Here is a 14,793-nt window from a genome sequence, read left to right on the forward strand (position 1 = left end):
GTTGGTGACGATTCCATAGTCTTGTGATGGTGCTTGGGTGGACATTCACAGCTCTGGCAACATCTGATTGAGATTCGCTTGCTTCCAAGCGACCAATGGCGTTGTTGCGTTGTGCTTCAGTCAGTTTTGGCGTAACTGTATTGCGTGTCGGTGGCTTAACACTGAGCTATGGAAACCGAGAACCCGTCACTTTTATAGGGATTTTGCACATGTTGCACTTGCAGAACATGCAGATCTCTCAAACAAATTTTTTGGACACGCATGCGTTTTGGCGAAAAATCCGATGTTTTCCTCCGTTTTCAAAGTGCACAACTTTTATTGTCATTTTGGTCTGATGATCAGTGCCTTAACACGTGTAACATCACATACTCTGAGCTTGTAACGTTATTACATATATTTCTCTTTAAAATAACAAAAATATCCCTTTTGCGTTTCTTGTTTTGAAGAGTATATATTATTTCTCAAGTATAATTACTTTTTTGTCTTTTGTATGTTCAATATTACTTAGATTGCTAGAGTTTGGTGTTTTCTGTTCAATAGGAAAACAGTAGACTTTTTATAAATACTGTGACTAGGACTCAAGTATGAACATAACTTGTGATATTTGTTTGTGTTTATTTATTCCACAGGCAACATGACGGATGTATAATCACAAAAGTACCAGAGCCACCTTCAGGAGAAGTGTAGTTGTAAAATGTAAAAAAAGTCGGATTAGTGAAAGATCAAGTTCACCAGTCTATCACCTTACCCGTCTAAATGAATGAATATACCAGCTACCCCTTCAATCAACGTTACAAACAACACTAGAAATAACTAAGTTAAAAATTACTTAGTTATTTTTAGTACTTCAGTTGAATTCATAGTCAATCGCTTCAAAATGATCTTAAGATAACAATGAGTCACCATGCCAAAGGAATTAACCACCCATAATGGGAATATGAAATACTGTTAATTAGAGAGCCTTATTAGAAGCCATAAAAGTTTGCGACTTGAAGGAGGAAAAAAGAGGAAGTTAGCAGATCAAAATAATAATAAAAAGAGGTTTAATGTGTTTTGATTGTAGATTAATGTCAATGCAACTTTAGGATGTTGGTGAATATGACTTTGTTCCAGGTTCTTTACAACTAAACTATCATTCCTATGAATAGAAGAGGTCATAAAGCTGACTGATGGAGTTGGATTATTATAATACTCACAACCAACTTGGATTCACCTTTGGAATTTATCTAGTTGTCTGGTTGTTCTGATTAATGTCGCACCTTCAGATAATCTCTGTCAACTTTGGAAGCCAACCTCTTCCCTTGAGAAGTTTCACAGATATACTATGAATCATTTATGAAATGCACTGGACATTGTTCAACCTGATGGTAAGGTAGTTCTGGATGATGGGTATTACACTCTACATTTTTCAAATTTTCTCTTAGCCAATGGCAGTGTCAGCCAGCAATGAGGATCCGATATGGTTGTTGTTGACAATCAGAGAACAGTATATGGACTTCCTCATTTAGTCTCATAATAGCCAGATTATATTTAACCATGGTTATCAACAGTCATCAATTTCTCCCACTTATTGGAGGCCACACCAGAAGAGAGAATTTGATTAATAAGTCCTAAGACTTCAGGGCATGGCTCGTCTTTGTGTTACAGTGACTAGCTCAAAACTTTTGCACGTCTATTCACATTTGAAGTATTGACTTCATATCCAGAAGAGGAATTCTTTAAATGACAGGCCTTCCGACTAGGGCCTTATTGCATCTTCTACCTTAAGTTAAGGCTTAAGTTATATAAAGGTGCAAGTGAGCAAATAAAACATAAAGGGCGATTAACCTTCTGTACTTTGTAAAGTTTGCATAAGCAGTAGCGATAAATAGCGTTAGCGATTTAAAAATCAATATTTTATTTGGTATTTATAAGCATGGGATAATAGGCATTTTTGTAAAAGTAAGAAAAACTACAGTAACCCAGAAATTACAGATCGTTTACATTGTTAAGAAGAAAGTAATATTACGTTTACCTAATTATTTACAAGTTTGTTTGATTTTTGAAGTTCGAACAAAGCTACTCGAGGGCTATCTGTGCAAAACGTCCCTAATTTAACAGTGATGGACTAGAAGGAAGGCAGCTAGTCAGTACCAGCCCCCCGCTAGTACAGCGGTATGTCTTCGGATTTACAACGCTAAAATCAGGGGTTCGATTCCCCTCAGTGGGCTAAGCAGATAGCCCAATGTGGCTTTGCTATAACAAAACACAAACACAAGTCAGTACCACCCAGCGCACAACTCTTGGACTTCTCTTTCATCAACGAATAGTGGAATTGGTTCTAACATTATAACCTCCTCAAGATTGAAAGTGTGAGCATGTTCGGTGTGACGGAGATTCGAACCTGCGACCCTAAGATTACGAGTCGAGCACCCTAAGAATATAACATTCTTCATCTTTTCTTTTGTAAATAAAAAGATCGATTGATTGATTGATTGGACTTGAACAAAAAATGTACAGAATGGGCTGTCTGTGCTCTGCCCACCACGGGTATCGAAACTCCATTTATAGCGGGGTGAGTCCTCAGACATACCACTGTGCCACTAGGGAAGGGACGTAAATAAAAAGAAATTAAATACACTCCAAACACCAGTAATAGCTGGTTTATGTTTAAAATATGGAGTCTTAACATTACATTCTTATCTTGATAAAGGAGAGAAAGTTTAATTGAAAATAAACCAGAAGCCACCATAATTATTACTTATCAAATACAGGTAATTATTTTTTGGTATACACGTTCTATTAAAATGTCACAAATAAGACTTTTATCAATCAACGCTTCCCAAAGAAAATTACTATGATCTTATTACACCTCAAATGGTGTCATAGTTTGTAAACATTTTTATTTCTAATAGCCATGGTATTTCTGTGTCCATTAAGTGTTTGATATTTATAGTAAAAGTGAAGTTCTCAAGGGTTTGTTGGTTACTTTCTTTTTATATCATGATAAAATCAAACAGCGGAGCCACAAGTAATAGATATGTTGCCTGAACAATATTAAATTTGAAAATATTGAAAATAATGCCAAATGAAATGAGGAAATGCACTACAAGGAACTATAATTGAAGATTCAATCGTACTTTTTTATTCCATTATAGCGTTGCAATTTAAAATAACATACAAGAGTCACATTTCTACAGTGTAAAAGATTTTCGGGTAATTTTAAGGCTGTTTGAAGCTAAAAATAAATTATTCAAAAATATTTCACGTCGAAAACAACTGCTGTACTTAGTTAATATTTCGATTTCAATTCCCTGTGTAGAGAACATTTAGATGAATTTATATGTCATTTAACAAAACTTTTACAACAAATAATTTTGATATCGATGTCACTCTATGAACTTTAGGATCTTGTACAAATGTGTGATATACAGTATTTTGCTTAACACGTAATAACCAGCTTGGTCAACAGATTGAGAAACGGTTCTGAGTCCATCATATAGGATCATAATAATTTTGTTTACTATTGATTTTGCACCACATATTTCACACTTTTTATTGCTTCTTGTTATTAAGTTATTGATTCCCAGTTCAATTAATTACCTATTACTTAACTTATCGATTTTTTGTGTATATTAATGATGCTTGTCTACAAACGTTGAATATACAATTGTTATCGTACTGACGCTTTTTTGTCATAATGGCGAAGCATAGTATATTTAAGTTAGTGCCCATATATATATATATATATTATATCCATCACAGAACTTCAGTAAGATTAAGGCTTATATATACATATTTCACGCTAGAAACTTTAAAACATAATTCATATACTTAACTTTAGCTGTCCTACACGCGATTTTCTATTGTTACTATTATTATGATTACATTTTGGGAAATTATAGGTGTTATAAATTATGAAACACGAAGACTCTTGCTTATATGTTTACTTCCAGTTGTTTGTCAGATGAATAGAAAATTATAAATTTAATTACGTTTCTTACGCCAGTCTGGTTGGTGTTACGTAAGAAATACACAAAACGAAGAAGTAAAATTAAGCGCAAGAAGAAAATTTTGGTATTTAAAATTGAACAGTAACATGTGCGGTATATGGATTAAAGAGGCTACTAGAATTCATCTATTGATTCCTAATTTTGAAATACTGACCAGAGAGAGGCCTAGCATGGCCAGGTGGGTAAGGCACTTGACTCGTAATCTGAGAGTCGCGAGTTCGAATCCTCGTCACACCAAACATGCTCGTCCTTTGACCGTGGGGGCGTTATAGTGTGACCGTCAATCCAACCACTCGTTGGTAAAAGAGTAGCCCAAGAGTTGGCGGTGGGTGGTGATGACTAACTGCCTTCCCTCTAGTCTTGCACTGCTGAATTAGGGACGGCTAGCGTAGATAGCTCTCGTATAGCTTTACTCGAAATTCTTAAACAAGAATACATATGTTACCCCTGACGAAGAATACACCACTGAACAGCATTCAATAAATAGCTTTATCACGTCTAACAGAAGTACAAATATTGTTATTGCAAGAATTAAAGGGAGTATGTAATCTTATTTTCGCTGTTTACATTTTGACTCAATCATTAGACACCAAGTCAGGTACTCAACGTGATTAGATTTTATTTATAAATGTACATATATTAATAAAACAAAAACGGTGGTCGTGATATGTCTATACGCAATGTTTAACACAGTGGCATTGCAGTATGTCTGTGAATTTACAAGTTTCAATTTCCGTGGTGTTTGTTTGTTTTTGAATTTCGCGCAAAGCAACACGAGGACTATCTGCGCTAGCCGTCTCTAATTTAGCAGTGTAAGACTAGAGGGAAGGCAGTTAGTCATCACCACCCACTACCAACTCTTGGACTACTCTTTTACCAACGAATAGTGGGATTGACCATAACATTATGACGCCCCCACGGCTGAAAGGGCGAGCATGTTTGGTGCGACGGGGATTCGAACCCGCGACCCTCGGATTACGAGTCGAACGCTTTAATCCACGTAGCCATGCCAGACATATTTCCGTGGTGAGCAGAGCACAGACACCCCATTGTGTAGTTCCGTGTTTAATTACAAACAAACAGTCAAATTTCAAAAAATTGAATTGTCTCAAATACAATTCGACTTTCCGATAATTTAAGGTATCAAGAAATATGGCATATTTAAAATCATTTAGAGACCACAATCTAAGGAAGCCGTGGTTATTCATACTTTTAAGAACTCTGTAACAATGATCAATAGCCTTCACCATCTAATATTGTACGCTATGAAAATGTAGCGTATGTAATGTTTCGTCGCGTAAAAACATGTGACATATCAAATTCAAACTGGTGTGTATTTTATGAATCCAAATCTACATCAAATGGTTTAATCATTAATACCATTGAAATGTGTTAGGACAATCTATTTTAAACATAACAGGTGATAATGTAAAAAACAAACAACGAGTCCAGCAAACAAATATCAGCGCTTTGAACTACGACAAAAGTCAGTGTGTGCGTTGTGTGCACTTGTAACTGGTGGACCCTTTGATAGATTATAAAATGTATGTACATGGGGTGACACGGAAGATTGGCGTTCGAATCTAACCTCCATCACCTCAAGTGAACACCAGATCGCTTTTTCTTACCGGTAGATGTGTCTGGTTTTCACACAAGAATTGCCAGACCGACTGTTACAAAGTTAGGTTATGCCCTTGATACGACGTTTGGGTCTGCTTCTTGTATTAGTTCCCGCGTGTTAATAATCATAAAACGAATGTGCTTTAAAGTCAGACATATTAACTGTAGAATCTTTTTGTTCTAGTTTTGGATAATAAATGTACAGTACAAATTTAGTGAATTGTAATGTTCGTGGTAAATTACTACAGACTTTATTACAGCAATTAATTTAGATTAATAATTCACATTTTATGGTTTTACAATATAGATTATTCTTCCTGTAAAAAATTACAATAGATAGGTGTGAATAATATTACAGTAAAGATATTGCTTGCTGTTAACTTTATAGCAATGACCTGTACAAATGATTTACAGTAAGGTTGTGTACCACTGCATATTTTACAGTAATTATTAACAGTGTACATATATATATTTAAAATCAGAAAAATACAAAGAAACTCGTCTTTTGGAGGTAAATTATCTTAAAACATATATGAGTTTATTTTCTATTTGATTGATGATGTTTCGAGCAAACTCTCTTTAACAAAAAACAAGCCTTGACGATTTATTTTCAAAACCATGATTTACATATGTATACATAAACGATTTGGCATCAAACTGCTTCATCTACAATATGAAGTTAATTGAAGAAAGGAAACTTCCCATTATCTTTTGTGCCTCTGTATATACTGGTAGTTATCTTCCTTCACGTGGTCCCGCATGGCCAGGTGGTTAGAGTGCTCGACTCGTAATCCGAGGGTTGCGGGTTCTAATCCCCATCACACAAAACCAAAACATGCTTGCCCTTTCAGTCGTGGGGGTGGTATAATGGGACTATCAATCCCACTATTCGTTGGTAAAATAGCTGAAGAGTAGGAGGTGGGTGGTGATGACTAGCTGCCTTCACTCTAATCTTACATTCTAAAGTAGGGACGGCTAGCACAGATAGCCCTCATGTAGCTTAGAGCGAAATGTAAAGAAAAAAAACAAAAACAAATAAATTTCCTTCATGTTTAGGCCATTTAGAAATGGATGTTCTACAACTAATATAATCTCGTTTTTGTCCAACAAAATTTCATACATACCAAACATATTTCTGTTTATATATATATATGCTCGGTTTATTTAAACACAGTATAGTGTCTGAGTTTAACGCTTGTATTTTACATAAAGTAACATAAGGTATAAGTTTCATATGATCAGTAATGCGCTGAATTTCGTAACTCGAATACACACACACATATATATTCATATGCATCCATTCTAATCACATTAATTTATAATGATTTAATCAAAATAGCTTTTACTGTCAGTTAATGGTTTGATACCTTAGGACGATCCTTATGTCTCCAGGGTGTTATCACCGAACCACACCCACCAAGTTTCACTAGCATACAAGATAAAACGTATAACACCATATGTGTGCTTATGTGTATACTGATATATTTATACGTTAATTGAGTTATACTTTCAACGGTATTACTTCAATCCACTGTGTATTGGGTGAATAAACTGCTTTACACTTTCAAATAAATTCAAGGCTTAGCAGTTTAATTCAAGTACTCTGTGTCATATTATAATTTTCTGGCACTTAGAATCTAAACATAAGGAAAAAACTTTTTTTTGCAACAGGTAATTTCTTCGATTAAGTTTTCTGAAGATAATTGTACTTTGTTTATTTTATTATATACAATATTTCTAGCTCTTTGGCCAAGCGTGTTTAGGCGTTCGACTCGTAATCCGAGGGTCGCGGGTTCGAATCCCGCTCACACCAAACATACTCGCCCTTTCAGCCCTGGGAGCGTTATAATTTGACGGTTAATCCCACTATTCGTTGATAAAAGAGTAGCCCAAGAGTTGGCGGTGGGTGGTAATGACTAACTGCTTTCCCTCTAGTCTTACACTGCTCAATTAGGGACGGCTAACGCAGTAGCTTTGCGCGAAATTAAAAACAAACAAACATTTCTAGCTCCTATAGCCGAGTTTAATGGCTTAACAAAGACAACTTTTATATCATTGAAAATATCCTGATCATATTTTTTAAACTTCAAGTATATTTTGATTTTTCTTAATTACTATATAAAATTCAGAATTAAGCACCAGATGCTATATTTTTGATCGTGCCTACTGGTAATAATACCACACCTCCATAGCTTCTTGGTACGTCCATAAGTTTAGCGTGCTAAAAATCAGGTTTTAATTCCCACGGTTGGAAGGGCAAAAATAGTCCATAAACTTCCGGAAATCTACACAGAAAACCGCGAGAATTCCACGTGGTTTCTTCAGTTGTTCCTCTTTTGGAGACGTGTATTTACATTTTGATGTTGGAAAGATTCCGAGGTTCATACCACTGCGCAGTTTTGCGTTTTCAATTTATATGAACGAAATGTAGAATTATGGAAAACAATAAAATACCATACATGGCTATAATTAATTTATTTCTAACCTCGCAACATTAGCACAGGAGAGAACCCGCCACTCATGAAACTTCTTTTAAAATTTAGAATCGAACTGATTAATTTTAAGACTTTTAGAATATAATATCAATTGCAAGAGAGCAAGGGTGTGTGTGTGTTTTCTTTTAGGAAAGCCACATCGGGCTATCTGATGAACTCACTGAGAGGAATCGAACCTCTGATTTTAGCGTTGTAAATCCGTAGACTTACCGCTGTATTGAGAGGGGCTGAGAGGAAGGGAAAGAACTATTAAACGACTTAACTTTTGTTTTGTTTTTAGTGATGTTGTTTCAAAGTTAAAGCAAAGAAATGTTCAAAATTTACTCTCACAGGTAACTTAACTGGTCAACAGTTTCTGTCTTTGTGGTCTTTAAAGCTCTTAACAAAATATGGGCAATTAGAAGAAACATTACCGCAAAAGCTGCTAAGTGTCTATTACAATAATCTCCAAACAAGCCTTTAGTAAATTCAGCTTCAAGCACAAGGGGAGTCGTCAAACCATATCCCCGTCAAACCCTTCCATAGTATGTATCCATTTCTAATCTCCAGTACTGGTACCAGGAGATGGGAATAAGGAGTGGTTGTTTGTTTATATAAAGGTGGACTGCAACAAGTTGTCGAATTACAATGAATCTAAAAAAAAAACTTTCACTGTTCATATACTTTAGATGTTATAAAATCACTGCTTTCGATCAGTTTTGCACTTCAAATTTTAGTTACATATTGTCCAATTTATAATTCTTTTAAAACTGGTCTAAGACTTAAAGGGTAGTATTTCTGCACTTTAACTGTATAAAATTTGGGACTTGGGACAGCTATTCCTTTTCAACCCACCTGTAGCACAACGGTATATTTGGGACTGGGACAGCTATTCTTTTTTAACCCACCTGTAGCACAACGGTATATTTGGGGCTGGGACAGCTATTCCTTTTCAACCCACCTGTAGCACAACGGTATATTTGGGGCTGGGACAGCTATTCCTTTTTAACCCACCTGTAGCACAACGGTATATTTGGGGCTGAGACAGCTATTCCTTTTCAACCCACCTGTAGCACAGCGGTATATCTACGGACTCACACCGCTAGAACCCTAGTTTCCATACCTGTATTGGGCAGAACACAGATAACCCATTGTGCTTAATTCCAAACCCTCTCAAACTTTTATCCTCGTTCTTCCTCATTTTACAGACGAAAATAAACTAATCTGCCAATTTCTCTTCTCTATCTAAAGGTAATGAATTGTTTGGGTTTGTTTTGAATTTAGCGCAAAGCTACTCGTGGGCTATCTGCGCTAGCCATCCCTAAGTTAGTAATGTAAGACGAGAGGGAAGGCAGCTAGAAATCACCATCTACCTCTAACTCTTGGGTTACTCTTTTACCAACGAATAGTGTGATTGGCCGTCATATTATAACGCCCCCACTGCTGAAAGTGCGAGCATGTTTGGTGTGAAGAAGATTCGAACCCGCGACCCTCGGATTACGAGTCGAGTACTTTAACCACCTGGCCATGCCGGGCCTAAAGATAATGAAAGAAATCGAGATATATTACATGCTTCATTGGAATGTTTGTAAGTCTATACTATTATTCTACAATTGTAAAAGTTTTATTTCAATTATGTCAAACACATGCGAGTTCAAAGCAAAGAGGTGGAACTAACACAGAATGACATTTGAAACCAACATATGAATAAGTAGTTTTAGATATGATGGAACCTCACAATTAAATTGGAAGAATTTTGGAACACTATTTATTTTCTAACCTGATAAATATGCATAATAACCATTTCTGCTAAATTCTCAGTTACACTCCAAAAAGGCCCCTAATGGCATAATGATATATTTGCGGACTTATATTGCTAGCAACCGTGTTTCGATAGCTGTGGTGGGCAGAGCACAGATACCCCTTTATGTAGCTTTGTATTTAATCATAAACAACAACTACAGTTGAAAAAAGAAGATATTTGTGTGTCATAAACTTCCATTTTGTGAAACTTAATGAGTGTAGTTATAAAATGTTTGGCACAGGCAGCTTTTATTTTCTAGTTGAATTTTATATAAAGCTAAATGACGGCTACTCGCACTAGCTATTCATATTTAGTTCTGACTAGAGGGCACACAGCTAATTTAGCAGAGTAAGACTAGAAGAAGGGCAGCTAGTCATTACCACCCACCGCCAACTCTTGAGCTGCTCTTCTACCAACGAATATTGGGATTGACCGCACATACTAACGCCTCACGGCTGAAAGGGCGAGCATGTGTGGTGTGACGGGGATTCGAATCCGTGACCCTTAGATTACGAGTCGAGCGCCCTAGCCACCTGGACATGCCAGGCAATGGTTGTGAAAGTCATTACCAGTTGGAATTTTATTCTAAATCCTTTTATTTCTTGTGGTAAAAGAGTAACCCCAGGGTTGGAGGTGGTTAATATTTGCCAGATGCCTATCCATTAATCTATAACTCCTAACAAGAACAATTAGCGTAAATAGATCTCTTGTAACTTTGTATAAAATTCAAAACGAACCAAATTATAATATGCATGTTAATAAGGCATTTCATCTTAGTCGATAGGATAATACATCTCATGTTCTGAAGATATCGGCGAATGTTAATTAAATTAAGCAACGGTGAAATTCTAACAAAAAAGAGTAGAACCTGAGTGGAATGGACCTGTTTGTGAAAAAAAAAAAAAATCTCACGTGTAACATTAATAACAACAAATTGAGTGTCTATAAATGAATGCTTTTTGATGGAGCAGTAGAACCCATACGAATCCAAAAAACCAGCTCAAATAAGACCCGGTACTTTTACCGCATTAACAAATAAGTTACTTATCAGTAACGGTGAGTAAAAGTAGAATTTCACTCCTGAAATTAAGTGATTCAATAATTATTAGTGATTAGGAATTTCTTTGAACAAATTAGAGGGGTAATGTACCTCGTAATACAGCTACTGTTTCTGGTGACTTAGGCTTAAGTCTTCAAATCGAATGAAATGTTTTACATCTTTACACTTGTCATGCTTATGTGGCAAAAACAGGTACTTAATTCTACGTGTATAGCTTTTCAACTATAATAAATAGTATATTAATATAAATGCTCCACAATTTTTTGTAATGTACACTGAGATATAATTAAACACTGAATAAGGGTATAAAAAATATGTAAAAATTCGCCTCCCCCCTCTCGCCTTTTAATCGAGGACTTAAATTAAACCTGTAATGTTGGAACACAATTAGACATACCATACACTTATTTAAATTCAACTAAATGCTGTACAAAAGAGTGGAGAGTAGGTAAAAATTCACCTACCTTGACCCTCATCATCAAATTTTAATTTAAGTTTAACGTTAATTGATAGTACCGGAAGTAAAGAAGAACTAACATATATATATAATTATATTTACCATCGTGTTCTTACCTCTCATAGACTTATCCATAAGAAAAACAAGTGTACAACCATCAGATCCTGCCAAGTTAACAGCTCCAACCTTTGTTAGTCTTACAGCTTTCACTTGTCTCTAGCCACTTGAAATAGAACATGGTGTCAGTTGGACACAGTGAACCTACCAGAACTTAAGTTCTATCACTACATCTCATCCGGTGTCCATCTTTTGTCGATTCTGCTTCCATGATCATAACTAAATGTTATTCTTATGTTTGATCGTACTTTCCTTATTACTACTGACACATTTTCTCTTAAGTTGTCATGCACTGCTCTACATTTGGATGCTAAAATCTTCGATTCATTCACAATCAAGAAGAAAGAATTTTTTTTTTTTAGGATTATGCAATGGATTATGAAATAAAACTGTTGAATGACTGAGAGGTCCGATCTTAAATATAACAGAAACTTTTCTCCAGTAAACTTGGACATTTGGACAGCCAGATAAAAGATACAATGGTTGGTGCCATAAGCAATATATTCAATCAAACAGTTTTTAGGCCTAAAAATAAAAGACGTCTTGTTCGTACAGAAACGCAAGTATTATTTATTTGTGAATTCATAAATAAGCATCCAATGATGCATCATGTTTTAACCCTTCTTCCTTTGGTCCAAAGTATTGTGGATGTATTCAGTGACTTGTGACATCTTTAATTAAGGTTTGAAGTTGTAAGGATGATATACGGAATTAAAAATCTCGTAATTTATAAAAAAAAAGTTACATATGAGTCATATCAGTTTTACCTTTATTCAGTTATAAAGCAGTGGCATTTGCTCTTACTTTGAACATAATTTTGTAAGTTTATCATCCGAACTGGTAGATCAGCGATGATTTGAAGACTTAAAACGTTAAGAATCAGGCTTCAAAACCTGCGGTGAACAAACCCAAGATAACCCCTTATGTCATAAAATAAAACATAAACTTCAAAAAATATATAAATTATCTGTCGACGTCGTTTGTCTCTCCCCCTCCCTAGGACATCAGTAAGTTATACTCCTAAAATCCGGAATTCAATTACCGCTGTGGACAGATTGAAAATAGTCATTGTTTTGCTATAATTGCAGCCCCACGCTAGTACAGCGGTATGTCTTCGGATTTACAACACTAAAATCAGGGGTTCGATTCCCCTCGATGGGCTCAGCAGATAGCCCGATGTGGCTTTTCTATAAGAAAATACACTATAATTGTATTAACAACAACAAAAATTTATGTTTAATACCAACACCTATCAATGACTGTAATGCTATCTTGTATTGGCGCAAAACGGAACATTTCAGTTCAAAGAAAACTGAGTCAAGACGTTGGATGAATAATTTGTTTCCTTTGAAGCTTGAAGTGTTTTTACTTGTAAGGATCTTAATTCACTTTAGATAATTGGAGTACGTGAAGTAAGTAAGTTAAAGTGATGAACTGCTTCAAGAGGTGGTAAAGACATGTAAGGTGCTAATTGTAACATATAATATGTGGGCCCGGCAAGGCCAGGTGGTTAAGGTGCTCGACTCGTAATCTGAAGGTTTCTGGTTAAAATCTCCGTCACACCAAACATTCTCGTCTTTTCAGCCGTGGGGGTGTTGTAATTCTTCAGTCAATCTCACTATTCGTTGGTAAAAGAGTAGCTCAAGAGTTGGCGCTGGGTGGTGAAGACTAGCTGCCTTCCTTCTAATCTTGCACTGCTAAATTAGGGGCGGCTAGTATAGATAGCCATCGTGTAGCTTTTCGCGAAATTCCAAAAACAAATAAACATAATACGTGTGTGTGTTTTTTTACAGCAAAGCCACATCGGGTTATCTGCTGTGTCTACCAAGGGAAAATGAGCCCATTATTTTAGGGTTGTAAATCCGTAGACTTACCGCTGTCCCAGCAGGCGACACAAATAATGTGATATATACTCGATGTGTTTTTTATTTTTGGTCTACATAGAAGGTCATTACCTCGATTAATTTTCTATGTTTATGTATCTTGATATTGAAGAAATGCACTTTTTTAAAATTAGAGATAACAGTAAATCTTCAGATATACAACGCTAAAATCAGGGGTTCGATTCTCCTCGATGGACACAGCAAATAGCCGAATTTGGTTTTGGTATAAAACACACACTCACACACACACAACCTTTTAAATTGTGCTCCCTCCTAGTGGCTAAGTTTGTAGGTTTTGTACATCAGATTTAGATACTCGTGACGGGCACAGCACAGTTAGTTCATCATGTAGCTTTATACTTAGAAGCAAACTTCTAAATTTCAAATACATTTGTGCTACCGATAAATAGATTTTAAGTTTTTAATGATGTCATAACCCAGTTTTATCAAAGGCTGTTCCTTTTGTATAATTGTAGTATTCATAATCATACTAGTAGATGTCGCTTACAATTATTAAATATACTTGTAAAATACTTAACGTATATGTTTATATAAGATATGAACGATAGAATAGAGTTACACGTATAACTTTTAAACCGATGGAACTTTTCTTGTTTTAGATTATATTTATCAAATTGAATATTTTTTTTTGCAATTTATTAAGTTAATGTAATAACTGACAGCGGTGCATTTTTATAATCAATAATTAATCTTAACTTATTACACACACACACACATATTAATACATTGATATCATACGTCACTACACACTCATATATAGTAATACACTGATATCGTAGGTCACCAAATGGCATTGTATTTGGCTGGTTAAATTTAGATAGTGGTAGAGGTGTCAAGACAACAAATGTACAGGCACAGATACAATCTTGTAAATCATACCGAAACCAGTATACAAAAAATATCATGCACTTATAAAGCTTTTTAAATGATTTGCTATAAGATTTTGCTTAGCAACTGAGTATAATATTAGGAAATTCACCTCTAACTTCGCCTACACTCACGTGAGGAGAATTCTGTCTTTTTCTCTGTTTTTGCTTCTCTTCCAACGCCTTGTCTCTGTGTATTGAGATATATTTAGAAGACGTTCAAATATTCCGATGAAACGTACGTGACAGGACTGGATAGTAAGAATGGAGGCTTTCTTAATCTTGGAAAATAAGTTGTTATAGCATGGGACTGAGGTCAAAGTTCAAGAAGTGATTCGTTAAGCAAACAAAATCAATAGCAAATTATGGGATAAATTAGAAGACAAGTAACGTGAGAGTTTACACGTGCAAGAGCTAAACAAAAATATAATCAGTAGATTACGTATAATTTATCATTGGTTTAACACCTTTCTATTCATTTGAAACTGTCAAACAATAT

General features: G+C 35.4%; 1 protein-coding gene across 2 annotated transcripts in view; it reads right to left on the minus strand.

Annotated features, from left to right (window-relative positions):
• LOC143252256 (spectrin beta chain-like) overlaps positions 1 to 14,481 on the minus strand; it is a 112,284-nt gene extending 97,803 nt beyond the window's left edge. For both annotated transcript variants that reach the window (XM_076504121.1, XM_076504116.1), the window contains exon 1: positions 14,408 to 14,481. The gene's annotated coding sequence lies outside the window, so the exon portion shown is untranslated. The remainder of the gene's footprint in view (positions 1 to 14,407) is intronic.
• Between the last annotated feature and the right edge of the window lie 312 nt (positions 14,482 to 14,793).

This window comes from Tachypleus tridentatus, chromosome 6, assembly GCF_004210375.1.
Source record: "Tachypleus tridentatus isolate NWPU-2018 chromosome 6, ASM421037v1, whole genome shotgun sequence".
In the NCBI taxonomy this organism is placed as follows: domain Eukaryota; kingdom Metazoa; phylum Arthropoda; class Merostomata; order Xiphosura; family Limulidae; genus Tachypleus; species Tachypleus tridentatus.